Raw genomic sequence first — 18,607 nt, 5'->3', positions numbered from 1 at the left:
TGTTCATGGTGTTCCGGAGCCAACATCAGTGTCAAGCTACTTTTAGACGTCCAAGATTGGACTACTCAGGGTCAAAGTGCTACTGGAAATCAAGAGCCCAACTATTTTGATCTGCAGTTCTAAAGCAGAGGCCTCAGAACTGAGGAGCTCATTGTGTTCTAGAGAAAATTTCCAGACTCAAAGTGCTTGTGGAGTTCTAGTTCTGAGTCCTTGATGGCGTTTATATGGTTGAATTGTTCCCTTCTTGTAGGCTTGCAAAACGTTAGAACTGTCTTCAATGTAAAGGTAAGCCTCAGAGCTAGATAGATCAGTGGGGAAATACAGGTCTGTCAAGGCACTAGACACCTTCTTTTGAGGTGCTCACAAAGTATTAGACCTGCCCTCAGTGTTCAGGTGCTCATGGAATTGTAGGGCCTAACGTTTCTGGAGTAAGGTGCTTCTAGAGCAGAATCTGCAGTGTCCAAGCTCACATTGGCGACTAGAACAGCCTTCGATATCAAGGTACCCAATGGAGCCACACAGAGATCAATTAACCAGAGAGACACGTTGATCCACAACAGACAGGAAGATGGCTGGGACTTAAAGACATGCTCTCACCCCTTACCTTTCCTGCTGCAAAGCACTCTGGTTATGACCTCACACACAAAAGAAGATTGTTAGTGGGGACCCAGGATAGGTTCATTAAGGTAGGCTTAGCCTGGACCAATCAATGTGGCCCATTTGGCTTTTTGTTGAGCCGCTCTTTCAGCAGATCATCGATGACTTCGAAAGAAGTAAGAAAAATTATGAATTTGGACTCTGGCTGAAGGTACAGTCTGCCTCCAGCTTCCACCAATGAAGGAAGGCCAGGATTTCTTAAAGGGAAGCAAGATCCCTCCCCTAAACATCTCCCAGGGAACAGAGGTAGATACTGACCTCAGAGGACCCTTCCAGCAGCTCCAGAATTGGTACCCAGCCAGTACACAACATGCTCCGCTGGGTTCTGCCAGCAAGTTTCTTAGGTGGGAAGTGCCAGAGAGTCTCAGACCAAAGGACAAGGCCGTTGCCTGCAAACACTCTTCTCAGCTTTGGGCCGGCCGCCTTAAAGGACGACACATTCCCAGCAAAGAGGCTCGGAGGAGTGACACAAGCAGCATCAACCAGTGCCCAGCTTTTAAGGATATTTTCGAGGTAGTCGAGCCCTCGGAACCGCGATCTGCTGCACCACTGACGCTGCAGTCACTAAGGCCATCCGAGAGGCCTCTACCAACATTCCAGATCCGCAAACCAGCACAGAGACGAGTCCTGACCCAGAGCCGCCATGTAGGCCAGCCTGCAGCTGTCTGTCCAGCCCCGCTTGCCGAACTGCGTGCCACACGATACCCGCAGCTGTCTCCCATCTTGAACTCTGTTGCAGAAGCTGCAAAGCATCCTGGAACTGACTCTACACTGTTGAGCATCAAGATCCTCTCAAGCACCAAGTACATTGTGGTTCTGTCCCGCTGGTCCTTCTCCGAAGGCCTCTAGTGATATTTACGACCCCTTACTTCCTTGGTGCTGAAACCAAATAACCTTGAACAGTTCAGACGGATTGCTTTACCGACTATCCTCCTGTCAGTATCCAGAGTGCATCCCTTTCCCTCGTGAAACTGTCTGTCCTCTGTGTTCCTTTAGAGGCTGGGTTGTATTTTGTAGTGTGCTAGAACGGTCTGTTGTAATAATAATATTAACGTAGATGTTTGCATACAACCTTGATTAGACAGTCCCTTTTATCATTGAGTAATAGTTGTATTTTCGCTGTGTTGCAACTAATCACCGAACCACAACCTTGCAGAGATAAGCCTGCCGTTCCATCCACATTACCAAAATTGGACAAGGAGGTCTATAATTTGTGTTTGCAATCTGGTCGGATTCCTTCTGGTGTACTAAAGCTGTGTGGCTCATTGATGGTTTACAAACCGATAGTCATCCCTGGACCACTGGTGGCCCCCAAATTTGATTCGTCACACAACACTTCTGTGTTTCATTCAGCCATGGTACCTGTATGGCAGTCGCCCCTCCCCCTCCTCAACCCACACACACCTGTGTGGCAGTCTAGGATTGTCACAGCTCTGGTGAGACACCCTGTCCTCCCATCTCATCTGTGTGGCAGTCTTCGACTGTCACAGCATAAATGTCACTGCTTCGTTCTTTCATTTTTGAGGCAGTCTGTCCCCTCGCTAACCGGTCTGGCAGTCCGCCCTTTCACCCAAGTGTGTCATTCTGACACTGTCCCCACCAGTGTGTGCGTCAACCGTCCGTGTGTGCCGAGAATGGAATGCAGGCCCGTGCGTCCATCTGCGAGGGCTAGCGTCCCTGCCTCCCGTTCTGCTTCACCACCTTCCGCTGGTCACGCAGTCTGCGTGCGTGCTCAAAGAACCCCTTCTTCTGTGCTATGGCAACCCCGTGCGTGTCCACAGAACTACAGAATTGAAAAACAGCACTCTGCGATATCATGCATAATAAACAAAGCAAGTAGCAAGCAGGCCATTGGCTCTCTCCAGATGGAGGGTATGCAGACAAAGCAGGTCAGGGCGCTCCTTTGGGGCTGCGGGATATTGTGTGTGTGTGTGGTAGCGTGGGGAGGCTGACTAGCACAGTAAGACATCAGGCATAACATCACGTGGCACAGCCCCCACCTCTGACAGCAAGCATGGCCACACGATCCTTCAAACGTGGGCACCCAATCCACAGACAGACCGCAGCAGACACCGTGCAGGCGCAAACATCGCACACAGCACGAGACGCATGTGCGCGCGTTCAGATGCTTGAAACAAAATGCACACAACAAACAAACACGCGGATACTCCAATCACTCACGTCAACCCGATTGCCAGCGGCATGCAGAAATCCACACAAACGCGCGCGCGCGTCCGTCCTGCAGACGTGCCGAATGCAATCCACAGCCGTGTAGGGTAAAGGGTGGCACCCACCCCGGCTGTCCATCTCGCTCGTAGAGATCACACACTCCCAGGAAAAGCAACACGCCGGCGAGAGACGAGGCCGCCACGGCGCCGCACGCGGCGCGCACACGTCCACGGCACCCCATTGTTCCCGCACAGCGCGGTGAACGAGTTCTAAAAATGCAGAAGCCGTCCGCCGTGGCAAGGGAACAGGAGGACCGGGCTGCCGGGCGGGCGAGCGGGCTCGCTCCTGCAAGACTGCAGTCATCAGGCGCGTGGCGCTCATTCAAACGCGTGCGCAACCCCTACTCACTCCCCCATCTTTTCTCCAACCCACCTACACATTGTCCGTAGCTGCATCGCGTCTACAACCGCACCCGCTCCCTCCGATGCTGTTTAGAAGCCTGCCATGTTTTTCCTCTTTGCTTGCCTCCATCCCTTTTCATCTGGTCATATATTCTCGCCCTCCCCCTTTGCCCCCGCGAGGGGTGGTTATTTTATTACGGTTATGCGCATCAGGCACACGCCACCGTGTGCCTGATGCTTCGCCCGTTCAGTAACGGGCCACATCCTGTCATTTCACCAGGATTGCGTTGGGCGAGAGGGGGGCCGCCTCGCCAGCCCTCCTGCCCATGTAGAATGGATATTCCCGCCCGAAGGCCAGGAACGGTCCATCCTGCTTTTCCTTCCACGGCGGGGCTGGATAAGATCCCTCTTCTGGAATTCTAGCAAAGACATGGAAGCTTGTCTTCTCTCCGGTCCTCCCGTGGCTGGGCGGGCGGCATGCACGCACGCACGCACGCCCATTCACGATACCTCACCATCGACTATGCGGATGGGAGGTTTAGGCAAACGCTACTGGAGGGTTGCGGGCTACCGCTGAAATTCAGCCAGTGCCCAGCAGTCGTTGCCCCTTTGCTCTCCACACACTGGTCCTCCGAGCACCGAAGATTGGGGAAGAAGGACAGCTCAGGGGAAATGCGTTTGTCTTAAAAGTAAGGCATTGCAGGTGCAACACAGGTTCGATTCCCGATCCAGCGCTGGTATTGAAATGAACAATAACATAAGAACAATATAAATAAAGGCAATGCTGCTCTCCTGACACTCAGATGCAGGGTCATAACATGGCACGTCTTTGGGCACTGTGATTGAACTGCCACCTATCTCACCAACCACCCAGAACTCATATCTCGAAATGCACTCTAACTAGAAGTCAATACAGCCCACCATATAACCACAGTCACTAAGGTAAGGCAAAGGGTCCTCTCTTGCTGGGACAACCACAACAGACAGCAGGCTCCCAAACTAGAAGATATAGGCAAGCCTCCACCTGGAGCGAGCTTCAAATCCCAAACCATCAGAGATGCTGCAAAACTAGAGGAAGCCGCAGAGCACTAAACAGAACAGCGAAAAACAGGGGCTATTAAATCCACACCCTAAGAACAGTACCTTAAAACAGAAGAAACTGCGGCACCTCACTTTGGAAAGGGTAGCTCCCACATAACAGATAAGGGTACTGAAGTTAACAGAAGCTGATAAACAACACAAGACCAGTACCAGCCAACCGGTTCCCTGTGTTAATATCCCCGCCAAAATATCGCAATACAAAAATATCAGCATATTTTTGCAGTGGTATTGAGGCATTGACCCTACGGGGGACACACAAATTACCCCCCCCCCCAAAGAATATGGCCTTATATATACAGCAATATTTTTGGTGGGGATAGTATGTAGGGATACCAACCAACCATCCACCAAATTGCAGTGAACTCCCGACCCCACCAAATCAGGCGTCCAACGGGTGCCTAAAACAAACAATCCAACCCTTTAAAGGCATTGCAGCCTCCACACCAGTTTTGACACTTTAACCCTTAACCACCAAAGGAACCCTGTCAACTAAACCAGAGCATACAACCACCACCGAAAAAATCAACTTCGAGCTACCACAACCTAATCTCACCCCAACATAAGCAGCCACAGCTGCCCAACTCTGCAAAGGTGACCACCCTGCTCGAAAGCCAGGGTTACCTGCGTGCATTTTAAGACTAGAGAAAACCATAAAAATTTCCTTGAACTCGAGTACTTTGGGTAACAGAGCAATGCGATACAGGTTGTGACAGTGCAGTCACAGTTACTTCAACAAATACAACAGCATCAGAAGCAACCATAGCGCCGCGTCCCTGTACATTTCCAAACAGAGAGCCGGCCATGTTCACCCACATGAGAATAATTCCCAAGTCACTTGAACAAGAACACACACATGGATTTTAAAAAAAAGAAAAAGAGAACCTACACCTGCCATGGCGCCAAAGACCAGATCAGCACCAGAGTCCAATCAAGTGACCGTGCATCCACAGTCCCCAAGACAAGAGCAACCACGCTCCCACACAGCAGAGTCACCTGAACAGCAGTACAACATCTGCATGGAATCCCCACAACAAAAACAGCATCCCAAAAACAATAAAAGACCAACAAACCAAAGTCACAAGACATTCCTTCGAATGAAAGAGGGCATGCTGAAAACCTACCAAAACCAGGCATACTGCAACCTCCCAAACAAGAGCTAAGCAGCTGCAAAAGAACAATAGCCAGCGCAACCAGAACACAACTGGCCCTCCCAGCCCAAACAAAGCTCACGCGAAGCTGGGGGAAAAAAAAAACCCAAGGTCACAAACTAGAGCACCCACAGAAAACCATGACAAGAGCAACATCAATCCACCCAAACAAAAACAAAAAACACAATCTACCCAAACCAAAGCACCCCAGAGAAATCCCACCACCATAAAACAGAGTGATCAGGTCCTTAATGTAAGTTCGGCCCACTACTCGGAGCAATTATACCTTCCAAAACAAAGGTCTTGGGAGGATAGCTCAGGGGTAAAGCGCTTGATTTGGAAGCAGTGCAGTTTCGATCCTGGGTTCTGCGCTTAGAAAACCTCTGGGTATTAAGCACGTTATAAGTTACCAATTATAATTAAGACAACAGCATCACCACCAGCAAATCAAGATTTGCACAGCAAAGCAATAACATCCTCGACCAGAATAATACATTACATGTAGTAACAACTTCTAAAATCAAAGGCAACATCAACAAACTAAACCCAGAGCCACCTCACCGCCCACAAAATCCTTAAACCAGAGCAACCTCAGTACACCAATTTTAAAGTAACAGACGCTCCGAGCTAAAGCAAGCATAAACTAACCAAACTAAATCATGCTCGATAGGATATGATAGGTTATTTATAAACGCGCTTAACACCCAGAGGTTTCTAAGCGCGGACCCGGGGATCGAACCTGTGTTCCGTGTAGTCTTGCTTCCAAGGTGAGCATGTTGCTGCTGAGCTATCATCCCGGGTGCCTGTCCCAAACTAGATAAGTCTCTGCTCTCCTAGACCAGAGGAAACACAGTCAACCCAAACTACAGCACCCTCAGCAGCTCTAAATCAGAGCATCTTTGGCCCACTCAAACCAGAGCGAATGTAGCCACAACGAATAATAGCCAGTGCCGGATTATCCATTTGGTGAAGTAGGCACCAGCCTAGGGGACCCACTCTTTTTAGGGACCTCGGGAAGGCAGAGGACTTGATGCGCTAAAGTGCAATGGCCTGCGCTGTGTTAGCATTCTTATAATTTGCGAGGGGGGTGCCCGAATTTCCGACTGGATAGGGGCCTCCATTGGGTTTAATCCGGCAGTGATAATATCCTCTTAAAATCAGACCAAACCAGAGCCCTCCAGAGAAACCATAAACGCCCCCACACTCACAGTCTACTCACCCAAGAGAAAACCATCTTCAACTCAGAGGAATTACTACCCAGCAAATGGGGCGACGGGGAGGCGGGGGGGCTACAGTACAGCCAACAAACTGACAAGATGCCAAACTAAAGCTGAAAGACTTGCCAAAAGCCGAAGTTACCAGCACCCTACCAGACCAGAGTAACCTGTCCTACCAAAAATACTGACTCCGACTAAAGCAGCTGTAAGAACGACCAATCAATCCAAAGATGCCAGAGTGCTCCCCCCCCCCCCAACTGAAGGTACAACAGTCCCATTGAATCAAATGTGGTATCAGTCCCTTGCCAAGCCAAAGGATATCAGTGCCCCTATACAGAGCTCTGCGGGCCATGGGGGAGAGCAACCATAGCCCCACATGTATTGTTAATTTATAGCGCGCTTAATACCAGTGAGTGGTTTCTAAGCGCGGGATCGGAATGCCTCTGTGGCGCTGCGTTGTCTTGCTTCCATGACAAACACATTGGCCCTGTGCTATCATTCCTCCCCCATGGCTGACGAAATCCACATTCCAGAATATGGAGCCCCGAAAGCAACTCCAGCCCCCAAATCAAGAGCACCCACAGCATTCCTAGAAAAGAGTGAATTGGAAGAATTATCAAGGCACCTCCAGACTTCCAAAACCAGAGCCATCTGCGTCCCACGGCCGGAGTAGCAGGAGGAGGACTTACTGCGCAGATACACATCAGCCAGAGACTTGAGTCCACTGTTGCACAAGCCCAAGCACATTGAAAATGTCCAAAGCCCCCACCAAACAGCGACCACAGTCGCCAAACCAGGAAAACACACAGCACAGGTAAAAAACAAACTGGCCTCATGGCCAGTAACCAACAGAAACCAGCACAAGTTCACTAACAAAGAGCACAAAACCAGAGAAATCACTGCCGCCATATCCTGGCCAACGCTGGCTCAAAAACAGTGGCCTTCCAAATAGTGCTTGATTACAAGCATCGAGACGGTTTCTAAGCACTCTGAAATGTGGACAATATGCCAACTGAGGCTCAGGGAGATGCTCATTTGATGAACATCAAACACTATCATCCAAGCTGCACAATGCACATAAGACGCAATCGAAATCAGCAGCACTCACTAGAGCAGCTGTGCAAATATCAGGTGTTAAACATGTCAGGCTGCAAGCTCCTGTCAGGCAGAAAAGGCCACTCGCCTGCTCGGTGCTCCACCGACATAAAGCGCACAATGTCTTACCCGCAAATATCACTGGCTAGTGGCTAGTGTGGAAAGCACACAGTGAGAGCTGCACTAGAGTGTGCCTCCCTGAGCCCTCAACTGGACCCACAAAATCAGCGCAAATGCAGAAATATCTAACGATGCACCACAGCCCAGGGCAGTGGCTCCAAGTTCATTACATTATTCCAAACACAGTGACACCCTTGACTACAGTAGCACTGAATGGCCAAAAAGAGCGAATACATATTTCAAAATAAGAAACCCAGCGCTGCACAGAGGCCTTCCTGAGAACAACCAAAACCACCCCTTCCCAGAACAAACCACTGGTAGAGATGGCATAACCATCCAAGCCTGGCATACAGAAGCTGCCACTGTCAGCAACGTCAGAGCTGCCACAGCCCCACAACACAGAGCTGCCAGACTCAACAACAAAGATTCCACAGCCCCGCAGAGGGCAAAGGTAAGTGCCACCACTGCCCAGAAATCTCGAAAGACATTGGCCCACGAGTTCCCAACCTGGAGCTGCCACAACACCCAACAAAAAACGCGCAGCACCCAAGACAAGCGGCACTGCCCGCAATCCCAGAGCTGGCACTGCCCACAATCCCAGAGCTGCCACACATGACGAGGAGATCCATCATGGTCCCGGGATCAGGGCTTTAATTGGCCAACAAAAAAACCTAGATATTGCAACACCACCACATCATAGCTCACACTGTACAACATTGCAGTAGAACCAACACCACCCCATCCGTGCCCCCTTGTGACTGTCTTTTTTTAATATAATGGTTCACAATCACGGAAGCTTGAACCCTCTGAAAAATGGGATCCTTGATTCGAAGAGACCCCAAAAACCAGATCCCACAATACCAGGGTGGCACCACACCCATGAAAGAAGGATTAAACCCAGCCACACCATGCCAGCATACTTTCAGACTCAAACCCTTAAGCTACAATAATCATAGGCCCACCACATTGAAGCAACAACACCCACTAAACCAGATCCATCAACTGACCATGGAACAAGTGCGATGACATCCACCCAACTAGAAGCTAAACCGGCCACACCAGAACACAGAAATCACATCTCGCCAAAACAGAACACGGCCTCTTAACACAGCAAATGCAGATCATGAACCAGACACAGCTAACCACAAAGGAAAGGGGACCATAGCCACCCAAACAGCAGCCTACCCACAGAGAAAAACCACTCACCCAGATCAGAGTAAAACAAAATCACTCCCAAAGCAGCTATCCCAGTCCGACCAGATGGGACACAACACAGCCCTCAAGCAGCATCTAGCAGAGGGGCGCGAGAAACCATGGAGAAAAGAACCCAAGAAAAAAACCAAGTCACAAAAAAGCACACATTCACTCAAACAGGTAACACAGATCCAACCCATCAGAGCAATGACAGTGCCTCAAGAGAGAACCACCCTTAGCACCATTGGGCATTCCAATCAGACCGAGAACCCAAAAACAAACGTCAAAAACTCCCCCAACTCAAAAACCATGGCAAGCAATCGCTCAAATCAACGCTGCGAATGGAACCCCCAGTCCCCATCGAAAACACCCACATATGTCCTCAGAATCCCAAAGCGACTGGGGTACTTATCACACCCCAAACCAGAAACATAAAGGAACTTCTTCAGCCCCAAACCAGTGACCTTAATGCCCGAACTGTTTTCCACAACCCAGCATTTGCCCAGGTAGCCATTCCTGCACAGTGTGCAATCCCCTTTACTGAGAGCAAACCCCATCTCCACTAAGGAGAGTCTTTCTCCATCCACACACAGTGGAGACACATTCTTCATCTCCCGCCAGTGTGGGACCCACTCTCCACAGCATGGAATCCACTCTGCATCTCGACTCAGCATCAGGAACCTTCCATGCTTAGTGCGAGAACCATCCCTCTCTTCCACTCCCACTCAACGCAATACTCATTCTGCGCCTCCGTTTAGCATTAGATCCATTTGATATCCCCACAAAGTGTGAGAATATCCATTCCCACTCGGCATTCTCCATGCCCATTCAGCGCAAGACCCGTTTTTCATCCCCAATTGGCGCGCGACCACTATTTAAATCTGCACTAAAGGAGAAGTCAATTTCCCATTGCCACACCTCGTGATCCCATTCCCCAAAACCATTAATTCAGTTATATCCCCATAAAACATTGCAGTGCAGGAGCCCTATTCCCAATTTAGCATGACCCCATTTTTCATGGCTACCTGGAGAGCATGCCAGACCTCATTGACAGTCATCGGGAGTGTCAGATTCCGTTACCAGTCAGTATGAGTGCCAGACTCCAGCCCTATCTATCACACGCCTCAGAGTCCAAAGCCAATGAATATAGAACTCGGACCCCACACCCGCAAAGCATGAGAATCCCACCTGGTTGAAACCCGGCATGAGCCCTAGAAAACATCACCCATCATTCGACTGTCCCAATGGCCACCCATCTGGGGAAGCAAATCATAATAGTCTCTTACCACTAACCTCAATTCGCAATATAACCCATTATAAACCCAACATTCCATCCCCAGTCCACCATTGCTCCAGATGCTATTGCTACACAACATGTGTGTAGAACCAATAACCATCAGAAAGTACCCCAGATGGCACGACCACCATCACAAATCTCAAACCCTATTGCCACCAATGCCTAGGCCCCAAACTCCATTACTACCCACCACACGTCCCCGGCCCGCTCACCACAAGAACTAAACCCATCACATGCCCCGAACTCAATCATAAGCACACACCACATAATATTGTCACCTAGGACAAGACTAGACCAGATACAGAACAAGAATGCACCATACCGTAGCCACCCTGCATGAGCACAAGACCCCATTGTCTTCCAAAAATACCCTTAGAGTCTATCACCATCTATCAAACCATTCTAACCCTTATTGAGGTCCACCAACCCAATCACGATCTCAGGTTATGCCCCCCTACACAAGTCTACAATCCCATAGCCACCCATCAATACCAATCACAAGTGTCAGACTCCAGATCAACAGTCCTAAGCCCAAGACTGCATCACCAGTCTAAAACAAGTCACAGTCTACGATGGAGTCATCACAGTCCCCAGTGTCTCCCAACATGCACCACAGCGCCCATGCAAAAGCAACTATCAGGCAGTATTGCCATTCTTCGAGAGATGTAGCACTCATCCAGTTTGCATAAAAAAATCCAATGCATAGCTTAAACCCTTCCCTCATCCAGCTGGTGCTAAATACCCCTACACACTATTGCAATCCAATTAGTGCTAAAAAAAAAGCCGTATGCAATACATACACCAAATCAGAGGTCTGCTCAAGGAGCCAAAGACTTAATTCAATTTATTGACCAAACCCTATTTCCGCCCATTGAGTCATGGACTGGATCCAATGGATATGTCAAAGCATATCATCATCGGCGTGGACACCCTACGCCTTCAAGACCAAGTGAACACAATAGATATGCAATACAAACACCAAACCCCCATAACTTCCGGTATTGCACCCCAGTATGAGCCAAAGACCCAGCCCAATGAACACACCTAATATTTGCGCCTTTCAGTGATTGCCCCAAAACGGTTACATCCAATATGAACATTAGAACTCCCCTTCAGCAGGCAGCACCCAGGCTATGCCAACAATACCACATAAATCAAATCCCCTCCGACCCTATCAGAATCCAGTATGAGCCGCAGACAATTCAGTGTGAAGCCTAAACCTTATTACCATTCGCTAGAACCTGCAGATCAAATTGTCAAGCACCATTCCGTATGAGTCACAGATCCCAACCAAGACGTCCACCAAACCCGATCACTGTCCGACAGAGCCAAAGCAGAACCCAATGTGCACCTGAAGTACTATGTAATACAGTGGGTCCCCAGGTTCCACCATCTCTCCACACAAGCCTCCAGATCCCACCACGTGCTTGTTTCAAGCCCTGTCACCACAATAAACCAGAGACGAAACTCACGTGCCAACCCCAGATACCCTCCTTACTCTCCACTGTATCCAGTGTGAGGCACTGGCCTCATCAACTCTGGGAAATCCAGACCCCTCTAACTTAGTGAAAAAGCACCTAACCCTCCAATATGTGTTGAAGACCCAATCGAACAGACATACCAGATTTTACTACAACCCATTATGAGAAGCAGTTCCCACATAGTGTCGTCTGATATGAGCCAGAGACTGAAAACCAATGAAAAAAAAAGAAAATACAGCAGATCTCCATCCAGTAGGAACCCATACCTCATTGAATACCCTCAGCATGAGCACCAAGACCCCACACAGCGCACACACCAAAACCTCATCCCATCCAGGTTGATAAAAAAAACAAAACACACATTCTATTTCAATCCAGTATGTGCCAACACCATTCCTTATGAGTCACAGATCCCAACAAAGACGTCCACCAAACTCTATCACCGTCCATCAGAGCCAAAGCAGAACTAGCAATACTCTCTCTAGTGCCGACACCAAGACCGATGCAATCTACGATGCACCCACTCCAGTGAATACACAAAAACCTATTGCCATCCAGTACCTACTCCAAGACGTGCTTCCATCCAGTATGAGCTATAGACTCCATTTAGTGCTTCAATCTGGAGCTTGTGCCATATAGTACATGATATAGACCTCCATCGAATGCATACATCAATACCTATTGCCATACAGTAATTGTCAAATACACCATGAAGGGTTCACGCCAAACCCCATTGTCATCCAGTATGAGCCATAGAGCCCAACCAGTTTATAAACTAAAACCTATTTCAATCGAGTACAAGTCCAATACCCCATCTACAGCATTTCACCATGACCCATATACATGCATTGGGATCGCCGATGCTTACATCAAACCCCATTATCACCCACTAGGAGCAATATGCATCATTCAGTCCATACCCCATGACCAATTGACATCCAGCATGAGCTGCAAACTCCAGCTACTGGCTACACCAGCACCGATTGAGATCAAGCATCAATTAAATACCCCAACCAGTGCTTACATCAGCACCTGTTGCCACCCAGTATGAGCCAAAGACCCCATCCAGTGCCTACACCAATAAATATAGCAACCCAGTACAAGAACGATATAAATAGGCCATCCAGTGCCTATACCAAAACCCATTGGCATCAAGCAGGCATTAAATACCTCAACCAGTGCCTACACCTACACCTGTTGCCGTCCAGTATAAGCCACATTTTACCATCTATTATGATCTAAATACCCATCCAGTGAACACACAAAGACCTGTTGCTGTCCAGTATGAGCCAAATATTACCACCCAGTATGATCTAAATACCCATCCAGTGAACACAAAAAGACCTGTTGCTGTCCAGTATGAGCCAAATATTACCATCCACTATGATCTAAATACCCATCCAGTGAACACACAAAGACCTGTTGCTATCCAGTAGGAGTTACATATTACCATCCACTATGATCTAAATACCCATCCAGTGAACACAAAAAGACCTGTTGCTATCCAGTATGAGTTAAATATTACCACCCAGTATGATCTAAATACCCATCCAGTGAACACACAAAGACCTGTTGCTATCCAGTAGGAGTTACATATTACCATCCACTATGATCTAAATACCCATCCAGTGAACACAAAAAGACCTGTTGCTATCCAGTAGGAGTTAAATATTACCACCCAGTATGATCTAAATACCCATCCAGTGAACACACAAAGAAAGACCTGTTGCTATCCAGTATAAGTTAAATATTACCACCCAGTATGATCTAAATACCCATCCAGTGAACACAAAAAGACCTGTTGCTGTCCAGTATGAGCCAAATATTACCACCCAGTATGATCTAAATACCCATCCAGTGAACACAAAAAGACCTGTTGCTGTCCAGTATGAGCCAAATATTACCATCCACTATGATCTAAATACCCATCCAGTGAACACACAAAGACCTGTTGCTATCCAGTAGGAGTTACATATTACCATCCACTATGATCTAAATACCCAAGCATTGACCACACAAAGACCTGCTGCTATCCAGTATGAGTTAAATATTACCACCCAGTACGATCTAAATACCCATCCAGTGAACACACAAAGACTTGTTGCTGTCCAGTATGAGCCAAATATTACCACCCACTATGATCTAAATACCCATCCAGTGAACACACAAAGACCTGTTGCTATCCAATATGAGTTAAATATTACCACCCCATATGATCTAAATACCCATCCAGTGAACACACAAAGACCTGTTGCTATCCAATGAGTTAAATATTACCACCCCATATGATCTAAATACCCATCCAGTGAACACACAAAGACCTGCTGCTATCCAGTATGAGTTAAATATTACCACCCAGTACGATCTAAATACCCATCCAGTGAACACACAAAGACTTGTTGCTGTCCAGTATGAGCCAAATATTACCACCCAGTATGATCTAAATACCCATCCAGTGAACACAAAAATACCTGTTGCTGTCCAGTATGAGCCAAATATTACCACCCAGTATGATCTAAATACCCATCCAGTGAACACAAAAAGACCTGTTGCTGTCCAGTATGAGCCAAATATTACCACCCAGTATGATCTAAATACCCATCCAGTGAACACAAAACGACCCGTTGCTATCCAGTAGGAGTTAAATATTACCATCCACTATGATCTAAATACCCAAGCAGTGACCACACAAAGACCTGTTGCTATCCAGTAGGAGTTAAATATTACCATCCACTATGATCTAAATACCCAAGCAGTGACCACACAAAGACCTGTTGCTATCCAGTAGGAGTTAAATATTACCATCCACTATGATCTAAATACCCAAGCAGTGACCACACAAAGACCTGTTGCTGTCCAGTATGAGCCACATATTACCACCCAGAAATGATCTAAATACCCATCCAGTGAACACACAAAGACCTGTTGCTGTCCAGTATGAATCAAAGACCCCCTTCGGTGCCTACACCAAGGCATATTATCATCCAGCATGAGCCTGGGGGTTCATTGGGGGGCAACCACTATAACTCCACCTAAATCCAGACTTCAATAACCATCCCTACAGGAGCCCTAAACACCCATAAAGGTAGGCACAGGGCCTCGACTTGCTTATGCATCATGGTGGATGCCAAAGAGGTGACCTCGTCACCATCCATTGTGAAGTCCATACTCATGCAAGACTCAGTATGTACCAAAATCCCCAATGCCATCATATATGAACCTCAAAACCTACCCAATCCAACCATAGTACAATATAAGGTCCCCTCCAATGCAGTGTCCTTCATACTGTGGGGCTGGCTCTCCTAAAGGGGCCCAGAGGATGGCTGGGATGCATGAAGCTCTTTAAAAAGGGGAGCATTGGGAATGCTTTTAATAGAACAGAAGCACTTCTGGCATTTGGTGGGCGAGGTGACTCAAATATTACTCAAGAGGGCTCAGCATAAAAACGTTTGCATACTGTCCTTATGAGCCACAGCTGCCTTTCAGTGCATCCAATAATCCCCATTACTGTCCAGTAGAAGCCCGACACCATCCAGCGCCATGCCACAAACACTACTGCCATCACACATGAACCCAACAAACATCTCATCGCTACAAAGCTCAAGCACCAGACATGTCAATTGCATGCCTTAAAACACCACCATCCTCCATTATGTATACCAGACCCCGCTGCCGCCGAGTACTAGCCCTTCTCCCACCATGTAGAGCAAGAACCAGACACTTTGTATTGTCCTATGGTATGCGCCCATACCCTCATACAGACAGCCTGGACAACCAAGAGGTGTTTTTCCCCTAATCACCCTGCCCTACCAGCATACCCGAAATTTAAAATGAGGCCACACTATAGACAGGACTTGGTCAGCGCCCCTCCTTACTGGATCTGAACCATCCTCTACCGAGCCATGTGGGGTTGCTACAGGGACAGCAGGATATCACCAATTAGGGGACTACATGGGCCGATACCACCTGGGCATTCCTAGTAGACCCGGACAGCCTGGATCCCATCCAGATTCTCACCACAATTTAGACCAGTGGGTGCACGGTGTGCACCAGCGGACCCACCATCGATCAAACAGAAGACAGTGGAGAGTCAAATTAGTCAATGTTCAGAAAAGGGATTGGATCTTCGGGGGGTGGAGGGGCTCTTACCTTTCTCAGCCTTCGTCCATGGGGTCCTTCAACTCTCAGACTGTGCCAAGCCTGGCACAAGCCCATGCCCGTGGAAGGCCATCGGAGAGGGAAGCGATGTCGCTCGACCAGAACCTCTTCCAAAAGGTTTTCTGAAAAATCCTTCGTCCACTCGGAGAGGGTGGTAGATTTCGAAGGAAAATAAAGTATATATATTTTTTTTATCCTTCTACCAGGAGATGTGAGAAAAGAAAAAATATCCAGTTCCTAGTCTGTATTTGGCGACTCCAGTTCACCTTTGGCATGCAGAACGATAGCACTTTGGGTTAATGTGCCCGCTGCAGAGCCGTTTGTGTAGGCTGTGGCTCACAGGCTCGAATGGCATCAGATCAGCCACTCATCTCTCTTAGGTTGATAATGAGCACCGTTGAGTTGGGCACAGGAACATGTGTCATTTACAGCACCTCAAAGACGGAAGACCGCCACGGGTAATAGAAGCGATGACTATCGCCATTACAGTAGCCCTCGCCCACACCACCGAGACCATGCTCTTCGAAAACCTTCCGCATCTTGCTCCGTCGCTGCCTCACCGGAATCTCCCCAACCTCAGTGCCCGCCTGCCTCTCTCCGCAGCCTCCATCAGTGACCAAGCCTAAGCCCATAGCGCCATACCAAAGAATAGCATTCCAAAATGCCAGACATGGCTGGCTTGAAGCTCCCCAGGGCAAATGTATGTCTTGACTCCTCCAGTGGGCTCTTCGTAGCATCCACCGCTGCAAGGAGGTTGGTTCTTTGAGGTCTAGATACACAACCTTCCCTCTGGCAGCAGTTGGCTTCCCCCACTACAGCTCAATCATGCCGTCTTTGGTCGCAATGCGATAGTAGTGGGTGCCCGTGCCCAATGCTAAGCGACGGCACGCTCCGGTGGCGGAGAAGGATCGCTAGTAGGGTAGAGATGGAGGGCTATCAGGTGACGACTGCACAGAGTGTGGTAGAAATGGCACATTGGGGGAGCAAGGCGGAGTCTGAGGTCGTAGAGGGGGCATGCCAGGGTAGTTGGGCACAACCGTACCCTTGATTTGCTCGTCCCCGCTTCTCCCAGGTGTTTCGCGAATCAGCGCTCGGGTATGCCTGGCAATGCGGCTTTCCTCCCACCTCCTCCACCCTCAGTAAAGGGTTCACTACCGCTGGTGGGGAGGATGCTCGGGACCCCCTCAGCCAGAGAATGATGGGGAGACGGGCCGACTCTCCATCACTGAGCCCGGACGGCAAGCGAGGACCGCAGCCAGGTGGGATGGAGGACCACAGCTGGGATGGGAGCAGAACACCTGTCCTGGAATCGCCTGGCCGCAGCCACTGACGCCGGATGGCCTGTTTGCAGGGCTTTCAGTCCGGCGCGCGCCTTGCTGGACCTGCCTTGGTTCCGCGAGCGGAGCGGGTGCACTGCAGGACGCAAGGACAGCGCGGTCTGTGCAACTGCCTCAAGATGCCTCATCCACTCTCCATCCGCAAGCGCCAGCGGGGAAAACCCGGAGCGTGGAGCGCAGGACGGGGCGCAGACACAGAGGGAAGGGAAGGCGATCAAAATCCCCGATCGCAAGGAAGACTGTGCGGGATGGAAATCCAGGACTGGACTAACAAAGCGAGGGAACGTTAGCATGCGATGGCATGGGGTACCCAAGGAAAGGACCTGCATTACACTGGCAGAAAAGGGAGAGGGAAGGCAGTATCGGAGGAGAGAGGACTAGACAACACACGATGGACGTGGAGAAGAGGGGAATGAGTACCAAAAGGAGGGAGCTACAGCAGTGTGATAACCAGGACCGTGGATTGGAACTGTAGTTGCCTGACCACACACGCAAAGCACTGAGGTTGGAAAACCAGGACTGGCATTGACATAGAGCAGTCGCTTGGGTACACAAAGAATGCAAGGAGCGTGGGAAACACGGGCAGCGAGCAGCACAGGTAAGGAACGTACATACATCGGAACAGTGATACGGGTAAAACCAGGACTGGAGTACAAAAGAAAAGGGGCTGGGTTACACATGCAGAGAAGGGAAAGAGGCAAACCAGACATAGACGAAGGAGGGAGGATATGCTTATAATACAAAAAGAGCAGAGAAACTGGGAAACCCAGGCACGGAGTATCAGTGGGCCAGGGCTGGAACACACACAGAGGAGGAGGAAGGCTGGTCGGAAACCGAGGACTGACGTTCTAAGGAGCAGTGGCGTCCCTAGAAATCAATACTGGGAGGTGGGTGGTGAGTAAAGCGAGGGTAGTGGGGTGGGGGCTCAACCAAATAAGAGCTAATATGCCAAAGTGGTTTAAGTAAACATATATTTAACCAAGCTGTTTGTATATATTAAAATGTGATGTTATTGTGCATGTCCACAGCCTATTTAGGAATAGAAAAGGTTTACATCCATTTTATATGCACCATGACAAGGTTACAAAAGCCCCCCCAACAACTCCCAAGGGCTTTTGGTAATACAAAAAAAAGTGTTTTACTGTTTTTCACTGAGCAGATTTGATCATCTTTTGTTGCTGTAGCGTTAAAGCAAATAATAAATGAATATGAACCAATTAATTTTTAACAGA

At 48.8% G+C, this 18,607-nt stretch overlaps 1 protein-coding gene across 4 annotated transcripts in view; it reads right to left on the bottom strand.

Annotated features, from left to right (window-relative positions):
* The window catches only part of ADGRL1 (adhesion G protein-coupled receptor L1), a 979,436-nt gene extending 962,574 nt beyond the window's left edge, over positions 1-16,862 (bottom strand). For 3 of the 4 annotated variants that reach the window (XM_069603973.1, XM_069603976.1, XM_069603977.1), the window contains exon 1: positions 16,030-16,862. The gene's annotated coding sequence lies outside the window, so the exon portion shown is untranslated. Of the gene's footprint in view, positions 1-3,258; positions 3,329-16,029 lie in introns of those variants that run through there. The other variant, XM_069603974.1, reaches the window with a different exon arrangement.
* Between the last annotated feature and the right edge of the window lie 1,745 nt (positions 16,863-18,607).

Source organism: Ambystoma mexicanum, chromosome 3q, assembly GCF_040938575.1.
Source record: "Ambystoma mexicanum isolate Mex_15411 chromosome 3q, UKY_AmexF1_1, whole genome shotgun sequence".
NCBI lineage: Eukaryota > Metazoa > Chordata > Amphibia > Caudata > Ambystomatidae > Ambystoma > Ambystoma mexicanum.
The sequence above is the reverse complement of the archived record's forward strand: the minus strand, read 5'-3'. Positions and strand labels throughout refer to the sequence as shown.